This window comes from Durio zibethinus, chromosome 21, assembly GCF_047325235.1.
Source record: "Durio zibethinus cultivar Kanyao isolate XHJ-2024 chromosome 21, ASM4732523v1, whole genome shotgun sequence".
NCBI classification, from domain to species: domain Eukaryota; kingdom Viridiplantae; phylum Streptophyta; class Magnoliopsida; order Malvales; family Malvaceae; genus Durio; species Durio zibethinus.
The window spans coordinates 15,822,192-15,833,222 of record NC_143182.1 but is presented as its reverse complement, the minus strand read 5'-3'; positions in this window follow the sequence as shown (position 1 = coordinate 15,833,222).

Sequence of the window (11,031 nt, the reverse complement as noted above, 5' to 3'; positions counted from 1 at the left end):
TGGCAAAAGGGAAATGGCAGATTCGATCTTGGATCCAGTTCTTATACTTGACATGAAATTTGGTGATTAATTGGTTATGAAAGTACACGCGTGTCAAGTTGTTCAAAGAAAAGAAAAATCACAAGAAATTTAAATCTTGGAAATCCTTCTTAGGATCCTATAAAATCTTGGATTTTTCCAAGTTAAAATGGGATTAATCATTATGAAAAGACTTTAGAATTCAACCATATGGGAAGAGAAGCAATCAAAAGCATAAAAATTAGCACAATGAAGCATTACAATTTTTTGAGTTTGGATTCTAGTTTTGGGAATTTGGTTGTTCTAATTGATTTCTAGGTTTGTTCTAAGAATTCGATATTGGTAGGATTCAATTTTAGGGTTTTAAAAAATTTCTAGGTTTTGATTCTAGGTTCTTAGTTTGAGTTTTCAATTTTCTTAAAAAGTTGTTTTGATTTTTTGAGATAGCTATAGAATTTGGGAAATTTTAATTTTTGCATTGATTTCGGAGTTTAGTTTTATTCTAGGATTTTATTTTTTTTTAGATTGTTCAAGGAATTCTGGACTTGTTTGGATTTTGTTTGGAATTTAGATTGAATATCTGGGTTTTTGTTTAAAGTTTTGGATTTTTTCTACGTTGACTTGAATTTTCCAATGAGAAGTTGAATTTTTTGGTGAAATTTATGGAGGTCAAAGTAAGGGATGGTGACCCTTTTCTGGGTTTGTGAACTTTCTAGGAAAAGGTTGAACTTTCTAGCCCTGTTTGAATTTTTTGGTGTTGGATTTTACAAATTTTAGTCAATTTTTGGATTTAGTTGAATATTGATTGGCTTCTAAAGAGAAGGAGGAAAAAAATGATCTAAAGAAAAAAAGGACCAAGACAGTTTGAAAAAAAATCAAGGAATTTTTTGCTTTTATACACGATCAAAACAGTGCCACTCTGGAAAAGCCCTTAACCCGCATTGAAACCTAACTACCCTAGTGCCAACTCATCCGAATCACAGGTTTTTGTTTATGCTTATGTTTTTATTTTTATTTTTAATTTTAATTCATTTTCTATTTTCTGGTTTTTATGTTTTTTTTAATTGGCTTGAATTAAAAGAAGATAAAAAAAAGAAAAAAATTGGTAAGATTTTATACTTTATTTACATGATGAATTTAGTTTTTGCATGTTATTTATTTAATTGCATGTTTTTGCAAGGGAAATATATTTTTTTGTATAAGTTTGATTATTTATGATTTGTATGATTATTTATATTTGTATGATTATTAATATATATTTGCATAATTACTTATTATTTACATGATTATTTATGATTTACATGATTAATATATTTGCATGATTTATTAAATATTAGCATGATATTTTGGCATTTTTATTATTTTTTATTATTATGATATTTTTTATATGATTTATTGCATGATATTTGGCATGATATTTATTATAGTTGCATGATTGCATGGTATTTTGATAGAATTTTTGTATGACAATGTTGTGTAAATAAATAAAAGGGATTAGAATTGATTTATTCGCATGATAAAAAATATCTTTGATAAGGCTTAGGTAAGATAACATATAACTAATTTGGTACCAATTTTAAGCGTAATGGGGTGTTAAAACTTTTTTTACACATAATCGACTCCCTAACTTAGTTTTATTGATGTAGATCAGAATTTATTTTTTTTAAGAACTCTTAATTTACACTTAAGATAACCTTAAAAGGGATTGATTCACATAGGTGGCCAATAACACTAGATAAAATGGATTAGTAGTGACTCCCTTTTTTTTTGTCTAATGAACAAGTTCTTGGACTTAAACGTTATAATAGTTTAGTGACTCCACTGAGGATATTAGAGAATCAAGCTATTAGTCAGTTATGTATTATCTTAATCCTTCTTTTGATGGTGTTATTATGTAATTATTTGTGATTTTTCATGTGTGTTAACCTATTTCTTTGTGTTTTCTTATTTGTTTGTTTTACAAATTTTAACCTTTATGTGCACCAATTTATTTGATACGGCATGTCCCTTCATACATATCACTCTTACATTCATGCATAAGCTCTAGACTCGAGTTTTATCCTTTATTAAGCAAATACCTACACTTTCATGAGATGATAACCTTCGTGTGAGTTAGCAAAAACTCTTACTCAAATTGAACCTATTTCATTTGAGCCTATAATAGTGAGTAAGGATTGGATGCCTTACTAGTCTATAATATATGATAATGTAAGGAGCAATATAACAGCCTTTAGATTGTCAAACCTTTGAACCCAATATGTACATGAACCCTAAGGATCCAAACCTATGTTAAAGCCATACCCTCATTTTTGTTAGAAAACCCTAAATATGACACATGATGGGATATTTATTATTCTGCTTATAAATTTATAAATTATTTTTATGTATATTTTATGCATAATAACCCTTTATATTGTTCCTTGTATACTAACCCTTGTTTTTTACTATATATGTATGCATTTACATCATTAAATCCTCTTTATAGCATTCATGCATACATGTATTCATTCATGCATAAATGAAAAATAAGATGGTTCCATGAACATCTCTCTAAATATGCACTATAATTGTGGTAAATCAAGATTCAAAGGTAGCTCAAACTTCAAACAATCTAAAGTGCCACAACACTAGATGTCAAGCAAGGATCATGAAAGAAGCAAACACTCTTTATTCCAAAAGTTAAAAAATGCACAACAAAAACTAATGAGGTTATTCGAAACAATTACTGAATTGCTTAGAAACATGAATAAAAAAAAGAAGGTGGTGGAAAATATAGTGATCTAAATTGAAATTGATCCATTATATCTTTCTAGTTTTAGCCTATACTCAACCTAAGCATCTCAAAAGGCCCAAAATCAAGTGCCATTCACTGCAAGCTATCCCTATATGCATGTCGACATGTATATAACTATTACTTTTGCTCCAATTACCCATGTTCTTAACATCAAGATATCTAATCATACATAAGTTCCAAATCTTGATGACAATAAAGGAGCAAGAAAAATAAAAGATAGGCTCTATAAAAATTAAATGTAATTCTAAAACTTAAAAGATAGACCTTATAAAAGAAAGACTTAGATCTATTGAAAGAACATATTTTTATGAGTTAATGAATATTGTTGGACTCTGCTTAGAGTCTGATATTGTGATTCTACCAAAATTTAAGGTGCCTAAGTTTAAAAAGTATGATGGGACAAAACGCCCCAATACATATACGATAATATATTGTCATAAAATAGCTACACATACACATGATGAAAAGCTGCTCATCCAAGTCTTCTAAGATAGTCTAACTGGTTTAGATGCTAGATGATATGTGTAATTGGATAGATCTTATATTCATGGTTAGAGAGAAATAGTAAAAGTCTTTATTGCATAACACAAAAACATTATAGATTTGGCACTAGACCGTATGTCTCTACAAAGCATAAAAAAGAAAGCTACTGAGAGCTTTAAAGAATATGCCCAGAGGTGAAAAAATGTTGCTGCCTAAGTTCAATCCTCGCTGTCTGAAAAGGAAGCTACAATTTTATTTATCAACTCTCAAAGCTCCCTACTATAAGAGAATGATTGGTAATGCCATAAAAGACTTTGCTGATATGATAATTTTTAGGGAAATAATAGAGAATGCGATCAAGAATGGCAAGCTTGAAGGCGAAGATGTAGCTAATGCAAAAAAAAAGAGGCTATACTAAAAAAAATAGAAGAAAGAGATGCCAAAGCAATAATTCATGAAAGATAAATACTCAATTAACGATTTAATGTTTGTGTAATTTTCAATTATCTCAACTTTAATTTAGTTCAATTTAGGATATAACATTTTCAAATTTGTTCAAATAAGGCCTTTTGCTATGGTTATGGTTTACACGCACAAAAAATAGCAGGAATCATAGTTCTACAACATAATGAACAATAAAAATAACCAAAAACTCTGCTTTCTCCAACTTTTCTTCTTAAGCAAACTCTACCTTGTCAAAAATTAACATTTTTCTCCATTAATCTTGTAGCCAATGACAATCATCGATATTTATCCTTCACTAGCAACATAACTTCTTCATTACTGAAACCAAAATCTTTAGTTCAACCCCTCTTCTACATACTTCTCTCTCTAAATCCCCAAATTAGAACTAAATTACAACCTAAAAAATGAAAAGCTTAAGAATCATGAAATCCCACTACTAAAATCTAATGCTATTTGCCATTCACTATGCTATTGATCGATTAGCACTTTTTCCCTTTTATAACTCTGTTTTAAAACCCAAAAATGTCCCAAAAGAACCAACCTCAGAAAAACCTTTGCTAAAAAATTTTTGAATCTTGCTACTGTGGCTGCTTCTGTGTATTGAAACCCTTTTGTTCGATCAATTACCCAATTGAAGCTAGCTGCTGATTGATGATCTTGCTGATGAATTTACTTTGTTAATTACCTAACAAAAAATATTTCCTTAGCCCAAAAAGCTTTTCAAAACAATTGCTTTACTATGAATTGTTTTGCCTCTTCAAAGACTCAAAAACTTTACCTAAATTTCTTACTTTTCAATGGCCTTTGATTGTGCATTACTACTGTCTGGCCTCCATTGTTCAATATTTTCAAGATAAATTATTATGCTTAATTTTGCTTCCTACCTTTGTATTGATTATCAATTGCTACTGTGTTCAATTTTTATGTTTTTTCTATTGGAGTTAATGGTTTTAATGAAAAATGTTAATAGAAAGTGGACTTGACGGTGTGTGTAAGTCATAGTCACAACTTAGTCTTTATTTGAACAAATTCAAAAATGTTATATCCTACATTGAACTAAATTAAGGCAGAGATCTTTAATTAAGAAAGTACCCAAATGTTTAATCTAAAATTTAGTATTTAGCTTTCACGAGAGGTAATAGGTTAGTCTTTAACACATATTACCTTATTACCCAATTATAAACAACATCTTTCTAAGTCCATATGCTTATCAACTAGTCATGCAACCCCTTAACTTTGCACTTACAAATTAATTAATTGCTCAATCTGTCATAAAATATAGATTTGAAAATCTATAGCTAGATTTAACAAATGAATGAGTTGCCACCAATATTTTATTAGGTGTAATTGGTCACCTAGGGAATCTATCCTTTTAAGGAACTCCTAAGCTTGACTATGGGTCCCTAAAAGAATAGGTTCAGGTCTACAAATCAGAACAGGGTTCAGGAGTTCGATTACATGTGAGAAAGGTTATAGCACCCCCACATGTCTATCCAAAGGATGGTACCATATTATTTCGAATTTATCCTAAGGTTTAGAATCTAATGGCTTTAAAATTTATGTTAAATATTGCAAACAATTTTTAAGATTCTCTATCAATCTAGTAGTATTGTAAAAAAAATTATTCATCACCTCAAGAGTATTTAAGAATCCCATTTGATTTTTTAAAGAGGCTCCATCATTGAAAAAATATTTATTTATTATTTTTTATTATTACCATTTTTGTTGAAAATAAATCTAATTAATCCACCATTTGGGCCAAATTAGAAATATTTTTTCTTTTGAATTTCTAAAATTTTCACCATTTGGGCCTATTTAGAGACTTCAAGAACTTTTTGCTCTGTAAGGCTCTAGATTTTTAGTTCTTGAAGTTGTGAACACTCTTTCATTTCTATCTTCAATTGCTTGTTTTCTTATTCTAACTCATCTTTTTCGTATTGGAGTTTTCTCTTAGCTATTTCCATTTTAAGCAAAAGATCTTGAAGAATGGGTTTCGAGAAATGCCCTAACTGTTCACTAGGAATCACAATGTCTTTTCCCTTCTTCGCATGCCATACACTATATTCTGAAGTGACGTCATAAGTAAAACTCTTTTGGTTAACCCTGGTGGTTTGCTTCCATGCTTTCTTGATTTTTTCAACCATTCCATATGCCCCTTTATCAGTGAATGAGAACTCTCCTTGGTTAAGTCCATAGGTTTCTGGAATGAATTGCTTACACCCGGATTATCTTCTTACTAAAGCTGGAGCATAAGTAACAGCACCTCATAGGCCTAATAAAAACACCCATGGCTAATTTCCACAACTGTATAACACCATATCATGATGCATTCAAGGTGCTCTCTAAACTATCTCTTGACTATCAAGGGCTCAAAAATAGAAAACCCATTCCGCTTTTGACTTTGCTTGAAGCCATGTGCTGTAACAGAATTATTTGATGGGGATACTGAAACGAAGGTATGGTTTGTAAAATTGACTTTCTTTACATTCCATGTGACTCTTGATCCATACATAAAGTAACTGTAAACATCCATTAAATCGACCTTTACCATTTCTATGATAAAAGATTAGAGATCGAATGGTTTCTGTCAAAATGGTTGGTGCTGCATTGACCTAATATGCTAACTGATCAACAAAATCCATCACTGCAACATCAACATATCCGATGACTTTCGAAAAGATCACCAATCCATATAAAGCTATAGCTACTAATCCGTGATCATCATCTATGTGCCTCTGGATGAAATCTCATAAAAAATTCCATGGAATAGCCTTACTTTCACCTTTTATCTTGACACATGAATTGACTTGAGGTAAACTAAGTTCAAGCATTTGCACTAGTTTTTTATGATAGCCCACCTTGTTGGCCCAGTAAATCTTGTCTGGGTTTGCTAGATCGAAATGAAGTAAGACCATATACTCTTCAATTGTGGGCACCATGTCTGTTTCATTAAAAATAAAACATTTATATGAAAGATTCCAAAATTGAATGATAGCCCTAATCAAATTATTATCCACTTGCACTTGTAGCAGTGAAGCTATGTCTCTATATTTATTCTTAAATTCCTCATGTCTTATTCTATTCATGCATCCCCATATACTGCTTAAATCGGATAGATCATTTTACTGTAGCTCTAGATGAATTATTTCGGGTAATGATGAAATAAAATCCTTAGGCAAGCAATCTCTTTGTTTTTTTTTACCCTCTTCTGACTTAATTTTCAATTAATAAGTGGACTCATAGTGGATTGATGTAGACTTTGGTTGCATTTGGCTTTCCATGGATGTAAGTGTGAGATCTGATTTATCAATAACTGATATGCGATAAATATTTCCTATATGAAAATGATGCAAACGATAGTGTTAAATATGATCATGATATGATAATGCTAGAACATGAGAATGAAATGACATATAGATGCACAAAATCAAGTAAACAAAATGGTTAGATAACAAATTGTTCATTCTTGTGCCCTAATTTTGGGTTGTATCTATTGATGGATAGGAATGGCTTAAGTTGGTTTCTTAGGGGTGAACTATATGCAGGGTTAGAAAATTTTGACCACTAAAAGGTTCCCAAATTGTTCCTTACATCATTGTCCATCACAGACTAGTAAGGCAGTCCAATCCTTACCCATCACAGGCTACCAATGGAAAAGATTCAATTTGAGTGGGAGTATTTCGCTAGCCATTACAGAGATTATCATCTTACGAGAGTGTAGGTACTTTACTTCCTCTTAAGAGCGACTAAGCCATATAGAGCCCATGTAATGCAAATGCATGTGGTAGTATGTGTGAAGGAACACAAAATTATCAATCCCATAAATCAAATAAGAAACCAAAAAAAGAAAAATGTTAGTAAACAAATAACTTAAAGCCATTAGTTCAAAAGATAGGATAAATTCAAAAATTATGGCTTGACTCTCTAATGTCCCCAGTGGAGTAGCCAAACTGTCATAACATATAGATTTGAAAATTTATAGCTAGATTTAACAAATGAATGGAGTCACCACCAATCTTTTATTAGGTGTGATTGGTCACCTAGGAAATCTATCCTTTTAAGAAACTCCTAAGCTTGACTATGGGTCCCTAAAAGAATAGGTTCAGGTCTACGAACCAGAACAGGGTTTAGGAGTTCAGTTACATGTGTGGAAGGTTATAGCACCCCCACATGCCCATCCAAAGGATGGTACCATATTATTTCGAATTTATCCTAAGGTTTAGAATCTAATGGCTTCAAATTTTATGTTAAATATTGGAAACAATTTTTAAGATTCTCCATCAATCTAGTAGTACTCTCAAAAAAATTCTTCTTCACCTCAAGAGTATTCAAGAATCTCATTTGATTTCTTGAAGGGGCTCCATTTTCGAAAAAAGATTTATTTATTATTTTTTATTATTACCATTTTTGTTGAAAATAAATCTCATTATTCCACAATTTGGGCCAAATTAGAAATATTTTTTCTTTTGAATTTCTAAAATTTCCACCATTTGGCCTATTTAGAAATTCTTTTTTTTTTCTTAGAAAGAAAAAATATGACAATTATTTTTATTGAAGTTTCATCTAAATTATTCCACCATTTGGATCAAATTTAGAGAAAACTTCTCATCTAGAGATTTCTTAAAAATTTACCATTTAAAATTTCTAAGAATCTCATCCTTAGATAATTATCAAATATTTTCAATCCAAATTTTTATGTGGAAAAGAATACAATTACTTGTATTAAAATTTCATCTAAATCATTCCACCATTTGGGCCAAATTTAGAGGAAATTTCTCACCTAGAGATTTCTTAGGAATTTACCACTTGAAATTTCTAAGAATCTCATCCTTGGGTAATTTGTATTTAATTCCAAAAATTTTATATTTTTATGTTTTTATTATTTTTATTATTTTAATTTTTTTGGTTTGAAAATAAATATTAATTATTGTTATTGAAATTTTATCTAAATTATTCCACCATTTGGGATAAATTTAAACAAAATTTCTCACCTAGGAATTTCATAAAAATTTACCATTTGAAATTTTTATAAATTCCATCATTGGATGATTAATATTTATTCCCAAAATTTTTATTTTTTATTATTTTATTAAATTTAATATCAAATAATGAAAACCATAAAACAAAGTGAATAAATAAACAATTATGCATAAAACAAAACAAATAAATAAATAATCAAATAAAGAGAAAAAAAAATAAGTACCAAACAATTAAAAAATTTGAAAAAAAAAAAGCAAGTAAAAGTACCAAAGTTGACGTGAGCCTTTGGGATGAAATTCTACCAAATCAATGTGCTAGCCTATCACATGACATTAAGGCATCAAAGCACACTAAGGCACTTGCTCCACACGCATGTGGTTCCCCTCCACTATTACCTTCCACTATTTTTTGGTTCTTGCTAGCTTCTTTTGTTCCTGTTGGCCAGTCTTCTTTTTGGTTCCTCTTTTTCTTTTTTTCTTTTGGTGCCAGCAGCTTCACGTTTCCTTGCCTACTGTCAATTTTTTTTCTCCCCCTTCTTGTGTGTTCCAGCGTTTATTTATAAGGATTGATCAGAGGAGTTTCTGATCAATTTCAATTCTTTCTTGTGATTGAGATTCAATCTTTGAATCCAATCCAAACTTTACCAACCCAATTTTATGCAAACTCAAACAGCTTTTTTTGTTTTTTCATTTTTATTATTTTTTTAATTTTTTAATTGTCAAAGTTGATCTTGTAGACCCCCAGACAGAGTGGGGTGTCTACACAATCTAAGAACTGGGTAAAAAGAGAAAAAATCCTATAAATCAAATCCTTATAACATACTTTGAGCTACTCCTTCAACTTGTTAAGAGCCATTTGGTTGCACCAATATATTTAAAACCTATGAAGCCTCTTTACCCTAAAAGGTATGATGCTAATACTACTTGTAATGACCACCTTGAGATTACTGGCCATTCTATAAACAATTATACAGCATTGAAGTATAAAGTGCAAAGTTTGGTCAAAACTAAATTAATAAATTTTGATCAAGAAGCAAAGCTGACTAACCACATAAGGGCATAATTTGAGAAACCTTTTTATAAATGCCTGTCACTTTAAGAACCTTAGGACATAATGTTAGTCTTTAAATATTATGAACATTTGAGAGTCATTTATGTTAGTCTTTATTTATCTTTTATCATTTTAATAAAATGACAGATATATTTTCACTACATTTTCTCTTTTATTCAACAGCTATAATATATGCCTTTCATATTTCATCCATTCCCATGTTCTAAATAATGAATGTTCAAACAATCATAATAATAATTCAGGATTCAATTTTGAAAACATCATTCATGTTGGTAAAATTGATAAATTGAAACTCTTAATCCGTTAAGATTACTAAAGTAAAGAAAGATAGATTTTATGAGATGAGTAAAATTTAGCAAGGAATTTCACTCATGAAAGTAATGCAATATGTGGTTTTTATGATGGTTCATTCATAAGTTTGATCTTAGTTAATAAATATTCTTCATTGAAAGTATTCATGTTTAAAATAAGAAATGATCATCCTTCTTCTACGTTTCAAACAAAGAGTAAAATTATCCATTTGCTATCCTTTTTTAGCCTATTAAATTCTTTTTGAAAAGAAACCCACCAAGATGGCCCTTCACACTATGAGGCGAAAGTTTGAAAAAAACTTGTTCATTAAAAAAAAAATCAAGGTCCTTAATAACTTCAATGACAAAACTCTTTTGCACTTAGATCTTTCTTGAAAAATGATAAAAAGTACAAAATCAAAAATGAAAAAGAAAATATGAAGAAATGAAATGAAATGAAAAAGAGAAATGATGAAAAATTAGGCAAAAGACCAAAGTGCTTCACATTATAAGAAATGATCATTTGGTCTATAACCCTTTAAATACATTTTGAGCCTATTTTATCCATTTCTTTCATAACCCATAACCTTAGCTTACATTACATACCTTAAAAGTCTGTTTGATTGAATGTGAATACTACTTAAATTGGAGAATCATAAATTGACCTAAGGCAAATTTGAGATTTTGATTGAAATATTGTAGATGGATAAAGGGAAAAAGAAATGAAATGAAAAAATATGAGAAAAAATATGAAACAAAGAGAAAAAAAAAAAGAAGACTTAAACTGAAAACTTAAAAGGATGGTTTAAGTAAAAAGAGGATTTAAAAAAATAGCTTTAATGAAGATCCTAAGAGATATGGATAATGCATAGATTGATGAGCTCAAAGATTAAGGATATCAATGAAATAAGTTTTAAAAAAAAATTCAAA